The following is a 15,334-nucleotide window of genomic DNA, read 5'->3' as shown; positions in this document are numbered from 1 at the left end:
TATTTAGTATTATAGGTAAAAGTATTTCACAAAATACCGCAATATATCAATACATAGCTAGCTTTAACAGCAATCAATTTGCCTTATAAAAGTAAAAAAAGATTTTTTTAATTTAAATGTTAACTTTTAGATGTAGGTAATAAAATAAAAAAAATATTTGCTTTGTTATTTTTTAATTTCTAAGACTTTTCAAAACTTATATCTAAGAAGCTTAGTTTTATGTTTATTAATAAAGCTAAATAATAAATTTACTTGATTAATTTAGAATTTAATTTTCAACTATTTTGTTATAATTATGCAGAAAACTAACTAGATGTCTTTACTTATTTAATAACTATTTTTTATTTTTTCTAAAAGTTTTGCATTAAGTCTATAAGTTAAGCGTTTAAACTACAAGTTTTAATTATGGAACTAATTTTCTTAAAAAATTCATAATTATAGTAATTTATACAATTTAATTTTGCTCAAAACTTTAAACTTTAAAAAGTTGAACTTCTATTAATTAAAATCTAGTTAATTCACCTCACTTTAAATTAGTTTTATTATGTTATACAGAAAAAATAAGCAGTAGAGAAAATTTGATCGAAATGTTTAGTAAGCTAGTTAATTTATATTTAATAAGATTATAATTTTCAGCAAGATAAAATTTTAAGGTTTAAAATTGATTATTAACTTGATTTTATGTAACAAAAACGTTGACTGTTTGGAAGTTTAATTAAAGAAAAATGCGTAACAATTACAAATTGCTTTTAGGAATAATTCTAAAGACAGTCTACTTTCTGTACAAGTTAAACATAACTTTTTTTCGCAAAAAATATACAACGTAACTTAAAAACTTTGATTAAATTTGACAAATGAAAAACTTTCTTTGTTTTTTAAGTAATGATTCTGATAAATTAGTATAAATCAACTATAACTAAATTTATAGGCATATTTCTCATGCTTTGTTTTGTTTGTTATATTAAAAAAATGCAATATTTTAACCGTTTTGGAAATTTTTGGTTACTAAGTTCACTCGATAAAAAACTTTTTAGACTTTTGCCTAACTGTTTATAAATAATTTTTTTAGTTTCGTTTTAATCTGACAAGTTATTGAATTATTAATATTTATTATTGAAAAAATATACAATTATTTAGAAGTTTACAGACATAATTGCCAAAAATTTCTAAAAATTATCTTTAATACATTATAATAAAAAACTTTAATTATTTTACATTTTCTAGCCCCTTTGTTTACATATAAAAATAAAAAGTTGGCATAAATAACTGAATTCAATATATTCAGAAAAAAAATCATACATATGTGGTCGTAGCCAAAGTCAATAACATTTTTACCAATAGAGTAATAAAAAATTTTTAACACTTTAATAATATTTGTCTCTAAAAAAGTATATTCTACCATTAATTGAACAATCATCGAAGTTTTAAGAAGAGTTTAATTTCCACAGTACAAATTACACTAAAAGGTTTCACTTATAAAATTTTTTATCAACTTTAACAAAGGGTTTTAGAACTCAGAGGTAATTTAGATTAGGATAACTATTAAAATAAAACTTAATAATTTTTTTTTTCACCAAATTGGTTACGTTAAAAGTGCTTCAGCCATAAAAAAAATTACATGTTTATCATATTTACTATTTATTTTAAAAGTTCGTTGTAACTTTATATGTTGAAGAAGTAATAATTTGATTTTTTGTGAACTAGTTAACTTGAGTAAACTGTTCTAAACTCAATTCTATTTTTTTTAAGCTGTCAACTTATGTAATAAGTAAACTTTTAATTTATAAATTTAACTTTGAACTTAATAAATAGAAAAATAGAAAACTAATACATAAAAGCGAGAAATAATCTTAATGAAATTTACGAAAATTTTACATTGATGATTTGAAAAACTTCACTCAATAGAAGTTAATGTAAATATTATTTTGGAAAGTATTATTTGAAAAGAAACATTTAATTAAAGAATTTGAGACAGTTAAAACAAGTTTAGCTTCTTAATCTAAACAAAAATATTTTTGCTTGCAACAAATAAAAAATAAATATAATAGATAACTATTACTTATTTAGTTGTTTTAAAATTAAACCGTAAAATGTTTGGTGTTAGGTTAACAAATTCACAATTTTTGTTAACGATCTTTTTTAGTGGACTATTAAATGTGATTAAAAAAACCATCAAGTTTATTAAAAGTGTATATTTTTTTTAAAAAAGACAAAGCTGTTTAAAACATACTATTAATGCGTAATTTTTTCTATTTAAAAAGATCTTAATTTTTTATAGTTTTTATGTTTCCTAAATCAAATTTTTTTAACATATGCTATTTTCAACGTGAGTAAGAATAATTATTCATCAAAAAATGTGTAATATGTATTCATATTATTAGTATTGATTGAGTCTATGTTCAACTAGATATAAGATAATAATTACAAAGTTTAGGTTTAATGCTTTAACTTTAATGTTAAATCGATTTACTATTTTTATATAAAGTGATCTTAAAGATTCTAGTTTTTAAGTCTGTTGAAATTTTGTTTTATTATTGTTGTGACTCAAAGCTACATAGTTAAATATAAATCTAAACACGTTAATAAGTTTAAATACTAAAGGCAAATATATTCTATAAAATCTTGTACTACAGTTTACTAGAAAAAAGTATATTTAGTACACTAAGTAAATAAAATAACTAAGCAAGTATTCTTTAAAGGTAAATACCCAGTGGAACCCAATGTAGCTTTCACTTATAGGTCAATTTAAAGAATTGGTGGCAAATGTCAGATATCCGAATGTAAAAAAAGTATATTAGTTTTACAGTTTGAATGCTCTTGGGATGCAAGTTATACAGGAATAACATAGATACAACTTAGTAAAGAATTAAGTAAGTTTGTATAAAATTCTCTTCTGTAATTAATTATACAGAAGAATAAAAAAAGTATTTGTTTTAGAGATATTTAACATAAATATTGGTTATTCTACCACTTTTGTCAGAATTTCATGAAGGGAAACTTTCCATTTTTGATAATGGAAACGCAATTTGTGCAGTCTCTTTAGATTTAAATAAAGCAATTGATAATTTTTATAGAACAATTTTACTTGGGAAACTGGAATGTTATTAGGTAAAAAGCAATATGGATCTATTAATTCAACATCTAGATGGAATTTATTTGATTTAGAGAATATGAGTCAACCAGTGAAAAAAGTAAAGTTTTGGTACCACATTAGTTGTGTTAGAACCGTTATTATTCCTAAAACTTATTAAATAATTACAGAATAATACTAGTCTTAGCGTTTTTTAGCAAATGGTACAGTGTTATACAAAAAACTAAAAAAATATAAGGTTCGCTTAAGGTCGGTAAATAAATTTAAACTCAATCTAAACAAAACCAGAAGTATGCTTTAACCAACAGTAAAGAATAGTTTTTCAAAAAATACAAAATCAAAATTAAAAAAACAGCTTTTAAAAATACAAATAGTTTTATAATTTGGGATAAAAACTTAAGCCGCTCAGAACACTTAGAAACTAAAAGTAATAAACTACAAAAACATTGGACTAATTACTTGAAACTAAAAATTTCTAAAATAAAAGAGCATCATATTTAACCTTTAATTATAGTTTTAGTTTATAACCGATGAATTTTGTTTATAATAGTTTGTTAAGCTTGGGAAAAGCAACACAAGCTTATAAATAGTATCAATGTTTCATAAACTAAGAACTTTGCACACATTATAAGAAGTATAATGATCGTATAAAAAAATTAAAAAAACGTTAAAAGTCTGTATCTATATGAGTTTGTAGTTTTTTGTTTTAGTTGAACAATAATTTGTTATTAGTTTACTTGAATAGTAACTTAAAAAAGTATAAAAATATCCAAAAGTATTATTAATTTGAAAAGGTAACTTGTGAAAAAATACACAAAATTTTAATTTCAGTGTTGTTCTTAAGTTAGATTAAGACATCTTGTTTAAAACAAAGTGTTTTGTTTTGTTCATTTATTGAGCTTTTAATTAAATAAATTGCCAGTATTATATTCTTAGTTACTAATGGACAGTAACAGTGTTGAAAGCTAAATTAGATTTACATACTTTTATAAGTAAAAACTTGCTTATAAACAGATTTAGACTTCGTTTTACTGAATCAAAATCAATTGTAGAAAAACTTAAAATGAAAACACAATTAAGAACAATTTGTAATCTCAAAAACAGCGTAATTTCATAAATTTTACCGTCTAAAATTTATGTTTCTTAAAGAAATAATAAAATTTGAGCATTTGTAACAAATATTAACTCGCACGTATTTCTTTGTTTTATTGTTTGTTATTTACCAATGATACTGTTAAATGCAGTTTAATTTCTAAAGTATTTTGTAAAGCACTCTAATCATCAAATAACTGTAAGAAAAATTAAAATTTAAGAAAATACATTTTTTAACGTAACACTTTGTAATTATTTAACGCTCTGCTTTTAAATTCTTACAATCATCCCTTGCCTAAGAATTCATAATTCTAAAAAACACAATTAGAATAGTTCTAAGTGTTCACTTGAAAGCATTATCAATACTTTAGAATGTAAACTTAAAACAAATGACGAGAAATTATTTGCACCATTTCATTCATAAGCTCTATCAGCAGCTTGAAATTTCAACTTCGATAAAACTCAATCAAATTTGTTACACTTTTTGTTCTGATTAAAGTTTGAAACCCTCGATAATTAAATTTAACTGTCAGAGCCCCATTTAACACAAACCGCAATACACAAATGATTTCATGCTTAAATGCGGTTAGTAATTTCTTAAAAAAGTTTAAAACTAATTAAAAGCATTTTAATCAGTTTACACCTCAGGTCATTAATATGGAAAAGTTTAGTTTTTAGTTTTGTATGTTCATTAAGCAGACCAAATTTACTATAAAACACATATAAAGAAACCGTGTGCAATTAACTTTTTACAGTATACTGTATATAAAACTAACGAGTTTGAAGAGACTTGTTATAAAATTGTATACTTTGTAGACGAAATACAATGCAGACGAAAATACTTTGAAACTGTGTCTGACAGTTATATAAAACTGACAAATATAAACGATAACACATGATTTTTTATTTATTATTTTCGTGTTATAACTTTTAAAACATGTGAACTATGTTGTAAAGTTTTGTTTAGTATTATGTGTTGTTTTAAAATATTAATTAATTTATTGTTCTCAAAGACCCAATAAAAATAAAACGGACAAAAGTTAAATAACAAAGAATATTAGTTTTAATTTATTTATATTCTTTAAGTATTTAAGTACATAAAACTTTATTTTTTTATTAGTTCTTTACTAGAAAAATGTTTTAAAATGCACATTTAAAAAAAACATAATCTACAAAACAATATCATTTAAGCAAAACAAAAATGTTACCCTTAACTGACATTTTGTATATTATTTATTACCCGTTTATTTTTTCACTGTTTATTGTCAGTTGATATCTAAAGCACTTTTGGAAAGTCTAGTTTAAAATATCAAAAAAGAGACATAATCCAATTAGATCTTAAACTGTTTTTGAAATTTTCAGCACTTAATTCTTCAATTAAATTATGGCTAACCGTTATTAACAGTTGAATACACGCATGTTTGCTAACGCAGAAATAAACTGTCAATCAAAAGTTCATTTTAACTTTTCAGGTGTATAATGGTCAAAGTTAACTTGATTAAAACAGGAATGTATTTTAATCATAAAAACAGAGAAAATCGTGCAATTATTTATTTTAAAATTTTTTGCATAAAATAGGAACATTTTACTTAGTTTAGTTGATTTTACAAATTCCTAATGTAATCTATTTTACAGTAGATCTTAATAAAAGTGCCAATTGTTGTTTTTATTAAAGATTTCCAACTTTCAGTGGAAAAATGCACTGAAAACAGAATTTAAAGGCCAAACTTTTAATTTTGTGTTAAGATACAAAGTAACCTGTGTTGTTGTTTTTAATACCAATTTATGCTAAAATAGTCACAAGTTTAGTAATATTTTTTTAGTCATAGATACTGTTTGTCTTTAAAGTCTGCTTCCTAAAATAAATCTTTTTGTAATATAATCTAAAGTTATACTTCTAAACAGTCTTATCTTAGTGATAAATTGCACAAATAACAGTAAACAAGTTTCACAAAATTTTGCAAAACTTTTAAATAAAACAGTGCTTAATAATTTTATTGACGGTTCAGCTACTTGATAGCCGTAATTCAAAAAAAAAAAAGTATAGTAACTAGTAAAAGGTTGATATCTAATCTTAACTTTAATGTTTTTGGTTTTTTAGCGATTACAATAACTAGTTTTAGAAACCTTCTAAGATATTTTATCTACCACAAATAACTTAACCCTCTATTTCTTACTTTTAACTTCCTTTATCAGTAATAGCTTTTCCATTTGTTTTAAGTTTATTATAAGCTGCAAGTAAAGGTGTTTTTATTAACTTATAGACATAAAATTTTTAAAATATTTGTTTCAAACTGTAAGTTTTCACTCAAACATCATATTTTCGAATTAAGATTGGTGGTGGTCAACGTATACTAGGTTTATTTTGTAATTAACATGATTGAGTTAAGCTTGTTATACATTCAATAACGAAACAAAACTAATTGTGTTATTTAATAAAACGATGAAAACTCTTGCAACTTTCAATTGAGTTTAAATTTATGTTTATATTTATTTAACCGAATGTATTTTAAAACCTTTTAAAATTTTGAATTGCTTTCTTCCTTCGAGCTTTGTTTTTCACAATGAAATTCATTAATTTTTTTCACATAACTTCTTTTATCTATAATGGCTACCAAAAAACTTTGAATCCTTGAGAAACCTGGATTTATATAATTTAGGTAAAAAACTAGAAAACCTTAGAAATTTATTAATTTTGTAAAGTTCTTAAAAATAGAAAAAAAACATTAGACCCTTGGGAAGAATTGTAATTTTAAACTATTTTTACATGTAAGATAACCAAATTGTAACTACATCGGATAAATATATCATAAGGATAAAATAAATATACCATAAATTTTTTTCATATAAAAAAAAACCCTAAAATACTTTTATAGAACCTTTTAGATTGTTGTTGTATTGTTACTCACACATTTTTTTACCTTATGTTTAATTTTATGTAAAAAGGGGAAAAAATTAGTTTTTAAAAAATTGAAGAAAATTTACTAAACTCATTTGAATACCCTGAGTTTGGTATTTTTTAAGCTGCTAAACTAGTTTAGTTTAATTTTCTTTGTATGTAATATAAAAATAATTTTGTTAACAAGTCCTACGAAAATTTAGTTTTAATGTTTTGTTATTTCATACTAAGATTGTTAAGAACTAGTTTTTTTTTCTATTTGAAAACTTTAAAAATTTTCAATAAGATTAAAAAAAAAACTCTAGTTGATCTAGGACAGTTTTTATAAGTTTAAGAGTAGAGATCATAAATATTAGTAAAATGTCAGGATTTCTAATTAAATAATTAAATTAAAAGAATAAAAAAGTATCCTAAAAACAAAAACTGTATTTTTTGTTATATATATTAATCAATCATTATTGTTTAGTGTAAATTTTTTTAAATATATTACTAAACTTACCCTTGAGTGTTTAACAACTAAGACTGAAAGTTTTCCGGACATTTTTTTAGTGTTCCTTTTTATCAAAGTAAAATGTCAGGACTTGTGACTAAAATGGTAAAAAATTTTAATTTTTCAAAAGTCTGCAGAAATTAAAATTAGTTCAAGTTTAAAAAAATAAATTTTAATCAAAAGTTTTTAGGGACTGCATCTTTCTTAAAAGTTTAAAATTATAAATGTAAAAAATTAACTGTCAAGTACATTTATTAATATAATAAAATTCATCTAAAATGTTGTACGATTTTTTTGGTTATAATATTAACTAGGCACTGAGGAACCATTGCAAATAAATTTCAGGTTATTAATTTAGTATAAGGTAGTCAAAAAGTCTTTATTTGGTTGTTGTGCTTACAAGACTATTTCTATAAATATTACTAAGCTATCTGTTGTGTTAATTTTTGTTCTGTAAAACAAAATTAGTAAATAATTTTCAAAAACTAATTTTATTTTCATAAAAAGTGTTAAAACAAATAAAATGAAACGTAAAATACAATCCGTGAAGAATAAAGTTGAAGACTTTTTAAAGATCATCCTAATTGTAGGAACTTTCTTAATACTGTCGTTAAGACTTTGGAAGATAAAATAAACAAGGAAGAATATGATTACGAAAATGGAAACGTGTTTGAAAAAGCAAAAGAACTATGTGAATATGATGTTTCAAGTTTCAAAAATTTAGCTAATCCTAGGTTTAAATACAGACTTGAGTTATTGAAAACTAATGATCCAGACTACGAACTTCTAGAAAATTCAATTAAGTTTAACGATGAATTGTCGTATAAGTGCTTTAGAGATCAACTAGACATAAGAAAGAAAACTAAAGGTTTGAAAGTATACAGAGTACTATCAAACGAAAACATTTCAACAAAGTCAAGCGATTCTAATCAGATACTTTTGCTTCATGGAACTACAGCACAACATGTTGAAGGAATATTAAAAACAGGCTTTAATCCATTCCAAAAAGGATCTTATGGACCTGGAGTGTATCTTACTAACAGTTTTAGTTATGCGTATAGTTACAGTATGTGTTTTCCAACAAAAGATAATTCAATAAAAAAGTTAAAATACTTTTTTGTAAACAGTGTACCAAACCCTGAAATACAACTACCGTATAATGTGCCTGAAAACCAAACATCTTTTCAAGAATATCTAAGAAATGGGCAATTCATAAAAATGTTTAATAAAAGTTTAGAAAAACCACTAAAATTGAAAAATATTTGTTAGACTTGTTTGATAGTCATCGTAGAAAAATTTTTAGAGGTTCATTTCAAAACGTTGAACAAATAAATATAGCTTTAGCTTATCACAATTTAGTAGTACCTGCTTATTTAATTGAAATTGAGAAAAAACTAATGTAGGCGATATTATTGCTGAAACACTTTATAGTGTTTTAAAAATAAGAAATTTTAAAAGCAATGCTATTTCTGTTATAAATCAGAATTTAAACGAAGAAAACAGTGCTCATAATAAAGATATAGAATTTAAATTTACAATGATAGCAAAAGATTTCAAGAAAGAAATTGAAGAAAACTATCTTTGTAAAATTGATTATCTCACTTCTGATTTAGAAAATATATCAAGTTTTCATATGGAACAACTTTCTTTTCAGTTAGTTAGCACATTAAAACTGAAAGATAATGAAAAAAGAAAATTTATTACTGAGCTTCTGGATAAAAATAGTGATGATTACAAGTTTATTTTGCGTTCATTTGATAATAAAAATGTGAGGAATTTGCGAAAAATAAGACAGTTGTTCAGAATTAGCCATTCTGACAAAAATAAAGTTTATAAATTTAAAGAAAAGTATCTTTACCTTAATGGAGTTGCAGTAAAAGAAATAAAAGATATACTTACAAATGGTTATCCTGAAGATAAGAATGACCTAGACGAAATTGATTTATTACAATTAGGACTTACAACTAACTTAAATGTTGCAACATATGATGGTCGTAATCATTGTGAAGTAGATAACACAGTAAAAAAGTTGTCATTTGTATTTGTTGTCTGTTTAGAAAAAAACTATAAAAACTTAAATCAAAAAGACAGTAATTTGGTTGAAGATAGCAGAAGTAGTGTAACAGGAGTAGGATTGTTTGGTAAAGATAAACATGAATTTTTAGAAAATTTAGCTAAATTAATCCCAGTCTACTTGATTGTATTTGAGGGAGACGAAGTATAAATATTTTGATCGTGAAGTTTTTGTGCTGAAGTATACTAAGTTGAAATGTTTTTTTATTTCTTAGAGTTTTTTTGTTAAATTTATTCCCAAACACTTATCTAATAACAGTACATATATTTTACTAACATGTTTTGTGTTGCTGTTGTGTATTAGGTGTTACAGTGAACTTTTATTATTTTTTCGTTTTTCTAAAGGTTTCTGTTTACAAATAAAAAAAAAACTTCTTGTGATTAATGAAGCTTTTTTTTAATTGTAGTAAAGACTTAAGTCCTATAACATGCTTAAAAAATAGTGTTTATTACTACTTCAAGTTTTTATTGATTTATATACTAAATGATTTATATAAATAAACACAAGAAAAGAAAAGTAACCGTTGTTTTTTATTTATCTTAAATAATTAAAAAAAAAATTAGTTAAACTGACTCTATTTTATCATAAGTTAGCTTTTAAGTTTAAAAAAATTAGTTATAGAAGCTTAGGTTTAGTAGTGATTTATCAGACACACAAAATGGGAATTTGCTAGATTCGTTTATCATTTTAGTAAGATCTCGGCAGAGCAGAATTCAAGTTAAATTATTTTCAGTTTCTAAATTTTATATGCTAAATTATGATATGATATTGTATTATCTTATTTTATTTTGTACTTTCTATAATATATGCTGGATAAGTTTTAAGTCGTCGGTTTATGTTTTCCAGACATATTTTCCTGTAAATTATATAAAATATAGGTACAAACTCGTTAGACTTTAAATGACGTTTTATATTAGATCTCATCACACTACGCGTGCTACAGATGACTTTATATATTTTTTATGTTGCACTTCAGATAGATGTAATTGATTAAACCAATATACGTTAACTTTAAAAAATATATATAAATGTTTGCATAATGACGACTAAAGCTTTCTTTATTTACGACTGAAAGAAAAGTTTTGATGAGAACGAAGCTAGGGCATCAGTCTACCAATTAATCTAATGGTCAAAATGATATGATAATAGCTTGTAGCATTGAAATAAATATTAAAAGGTAAAACAGTTAAGTTTATGCTTTTACTAAGTTACTAAATAGTTGTATTTATAATATTGTTTTTTTAAAAGCGCTCAAAAAGTTTGGTCTAAGGACCTAGATTACAAAAGAACCTTTCGGTTATCAAGTCGTACACCACATACGTTTATAGTTCTGTAATAGTTTAACGAATCTATTTTAATATTTCATTAATAAGTTAGACTTTAAAATAACAATTTGCATGCATCACATTTTTTATTTGATTTTTTAGAAAAACTTCAACTAGAAAAAAAAAACGACGAATACTAATTTTAACGTGTCTTAAAAAAGTTAATAAGGATTAGGTAATAAGATTTGATTTTAAGTTTTCCACTTGATTAGAATTTATAATTTGAAAAACACAAATACATCTTGTTTATGATTCGAGATAATTTAAAAATTTTTTGATAAAGTAAGCTAGACTTTTTATTAAAGTTTTATAAGACCCAAGTCATCCTTATGCAATTTTTTTTTATGTTGAAAAAAAAACATTCTAATGTATTATAGAAAGTTTTTTCTTTTGATCTACACTAGTAAGTTAAAAGTTAAAGGGAAAAATAAGACATTGGCAATAAAGCTCATTAAAATATGTTCAAACTAAACTAAAGAAAAATGATGCACTCTGATTTGTTATTTTTTGAGCTTTTCATGGTTATTAATGGTATATAAAGTTTAGTGTTAAAGAATTCCTGTGTAAATTTCTGTTTTGCGTTTTTTTCATTCTTAAGCGTATCTTCAGTAGCAATATATTTCTAATATAAATTAATGCTACGTAAATATTTGTATATTGTTATAGGTTATACTAGCGGTAGTTTTATAACTACAAATTATATTCAAGTAGATAAACGTTTTAAAAGTAGATGACTGAAAAGCCTTTTTATTAATTTGGTTTTTTTGTAGGCATTTCATTTCAGGATTAGTAATGTTTCATATAAAAATTTTACTATACAATCTTCATTAAGTACTTCGTTTATCAAAAAATTAATTCTTACTTATGAGCATACAGGTGCTTTTATTAACCTCAATAAAGCTAACAACAGTTTTTTCATTTAATTTATTAAACTAAAATATTTCTAAGATAGTTACTTCATTTGTTGTATTATTTTTACTATTGAAGCTCTACTACCTTTATTCTTTTTAATTTTTGGAATTAGTACATAGTTTGTTTTAATCAAAGCTGGCATTTTTTAAGTCAGAAAATAGAAGTTAATTGAAGTATCATACAAATGCAGACAGGAAACCGTTACTAAGTAACTTCAGTTGTTTTAATTTTTTTTAGCTAGTAAGGGACTTATTAGGGTGAATCTTAAAACAAAAAACTGTATGTAGATAGACTTTATAGATAAACTGTGTATATTTGGTTGACAAAAGTTTTACACTATTACTGTGCCTAACAAAGTTGTTCCTTAACGAATCAAAACAATGATGTTTTGTACATATAAACATACGATGATAAAGTACTGATATCTTTAATAATATTTCTTCTTCAAAAATTAATTAGTTCAAGATATTTTGCTATTTTTGATAATTTTTAAATTAGTTCCATACCTTTAACAAAATAAAACAGATCCTGAAGGAAGATGTTAAAACATCATCAGTAAAACTTTATAATTTTATTAGCTTAATTTAATTAGAGTAGGTTACATTTTTAAAAACATTGGAATAAGTTAAAGAATTGATATATCTTTAGTGGGTAAAAAAAAATTTATCAGAAAAGTTATTTTTATGGTGAGACTTGTTGAAAAAGTCTGAGCTTGATCTTATTATTTTTGGAGTATAAAATTGCTTATTTAATTAAGCTTCCCCTAAAAATAAACCTAGAATTTCAACTAAAATTGTTGATATCAACTAACTTTCAAGTGTAAGTAAATTTTGTTAAGAATATTTACTTAAACTTTAAACAATTAATTTCAGTATCATAAAGTTTAATCATTTTAAATCATTATTTTATGTATTAGAAAATTTTTAAGCTGGTTTGTAATATTCTGGTACTAACCTACAAACAGCTAAAATAACTACAACTACAACATCACGGTAGATTGCACCAATACAACTATCGCATCAGAGTGGATCGCAACGATTCAATTATGACATCACATTAGATCGCAACACTACAACTAGAACATCACAGTAGATTGCACCATATAATTATCGCAACAGAGTAGATCGCAACGATACAACTATGACATCACAGTAGACATCAACACTAGTTTTATTGATTTTATTACCCGTTAACATGCAAATATGAAATTTTTAGTGACAAAAATTTTGTAAAAAAGTAGTATTTTTATATTTTAGTTTTAAATTTTAAGCAATTTAAAAATATACATAAAGATTTAGCAACTTTAAATCTTGTTTTTTATTATTTTTCCTTATATATATTGTCTAGTAAAAGTTACTTAAGTTATACTACATAAATGAATAAATTATATAAAAGTATTAATTTTGTTGGATTTGAAAAAATCAATACCGTTAAAAATAATATAAATTTATTAACTGCTTTTTATAAATTATAAAACAAATAGTTCACAAATTTACATTTACCTACATATAATATCTAGTAATATTTTTTTATGTAATTATTTATATACGAAATACGTCCTATTTACATACCAATAATATCCTTTAAAATATTTCTTTCTTTACACCGAAATTGAAATTCTATTTTCTCTTCGTTAAACTTGTACGTCTAAAAATGCAAGTTTATCATTGTTTTCTCTTTCTATTGTGAAATTTTTAGAATTATGAGCATTGTTTAAAAAATTAAAGAATTCATCCATTACTTTCTCAAAAAGTTAAAAAACGTATTTTAGTTTCGTGCGACCAAAAATAAAAAAGCTAGCGCTTTTAGAAGTTTTAAACTGTCTGAAACTATTTAATCAAACCTAAAGACAAGCTTTTACTAATAAACATAACAAAAAGCTTCTTGGTTACCTATAAGACGAACAAACAATATAAATAAGATTTGATATTGCTTATTAACTTGAATAAAATAAACTTTATATTCAATTAACTTTAATTAGGTATAAAAAATGTTTTTGTAGCATATTTAAAAATTCTAAAATATATGTGCGATCATAAAAGTTATGAGTTGTTTTTACTCTCTTATAAGCATAGCGTCCAGTAGTGAGCTCTTTAATTTTAATTTTACAGGTCAAACTAAACATAAAAATCAAGTCAAAATCGTTTTTAAAGCAATAAATTTTAGGGTTCTCAGATTTTGATTAACTAGAATACCACTGCCTTAAGCCAAGTTTACGCAACAGTATACAAATAATTTTAATAAAGGTTTATTAACAACCTATCACATCAAAAAAGGCATCTCCGCCGGGACTCGAACCCGGAACCTCTGGATTAGAAGTCCAGCGCGCTATCCATTGCGCCACGGAGACGACTGATAGAAGGCAACATTTGCAAAATATGAACAAAACATTAAATAATGTCTAGTGGATGATAAAAGTTTATAACTTTTAAACTTTCAATCTGTAAATCATAGCAATTCAGGTTGTCATTAAATCTATAATGGTTTTCAATCAGTGACATTTGTTAAAGTAAACTTTGAGAAGTATTTTTATGTTTTTTTTTAATCAAACCATAGTTAGTTTTTTGTTTTCTCTGACATATTTTCATAATTATAATTCAGTAGAGTTTATACAGACCTAAGTAGAATTAATTAATTTTTAGTTTTTAGCTTTGACAGTTAGTTGTTTTCTAACTTTTTATAAATTTAAAATGTCAAGCTAGTTTTATCTAGCTTCTATATTTCTACGTTATTTAGAGTTGCATATTTACTAAGTCAGCAATAAAAGGGGTCAAAAGATTTGGGGCATGAGCAGTAAAGAAGCCAAAGGGGAGAGGGTGCATAAATTCATAGCTTAAAACTTACTCTAGACATTTTGGTGTTGCAAATGAAAAGCATAAAAGGTCTTAAGTGTTTTAATGGTTGGTTTATGATTGATCTAATGAAAGAGGGTTTATTTAATTCTCTAAAGGGGTTCATCTGAAAAAAAGGTTCCCTGTTGTAAATAAACAAAATAAAAAATAAGTTTTTTTTTAAATGCTAAATCAGCAAACATATACGAGTCAGACTGACTTTTGAGTCTTATTCTTAGTTTACTGACTTAGATAGCACTACAGTTAGAACATTTAAAACATAAGGTTGAATGTCGAATGTTACAAATTAACAAATGAAAATTTGACGTGTAAACAGTTTGTTCGAGAATGCTATTCAACTGTGATATAGAGAAAAATTTGTAATTAGCATTGTGTTTAGTGTTTTAAAATAATCTGTAAGTAGTATTTTAAGTTATTTATTTAGGAATTTAAATCTAGCTACTGCCGGGTGCCTTTAAATTTCACACAGTGCTTTTTACCATTACAAATTATATAGTCACGTTTTGTAGTTATTCAGCCCTAGAGCATTATATTATTTTTTCACAAAACTACGTCAAAAATAAAACTGTATTGTAGAAAATTTATTTTGATTAATAAAA

At 24.1% G+C, this 15,334-nt stretch overlaps 1 non-coding gene across 1 annotated transcript; it reads right to left on the bottom strand.

The window, feature by feature from the left end:
• Positions 1-14,160: 14,160 nt before the first annotated feature.
• Positions 14,161-14,233, bottom strand: Trnar-ucu (transfer RNA arginine (anticodon UCU)). Its single transcript has one exon. It is a non-coding gene; the product is annotated as a tRNA-Arg (tRNA).
• Positions 14,234-15,334: the final 1,101 nt, after the last annotated feature.

This window comes from Thalia democratica, chromosome 6 (assembly GCF_965202585.1).
Source record: "Thalia democratica chromosome 6, ktThaDemo2.hap1.1, whole genome shotgun sequence".
Classification (NCBI taxonomy): Eukaryota; Metazoa; Chordata; class Thaliacea; order Salpida; family Salpidae; genus Thalia; species Thalia democratica.
This window is presented reverse-complemented; position numbering and strand designations above follow the sequence as displayed.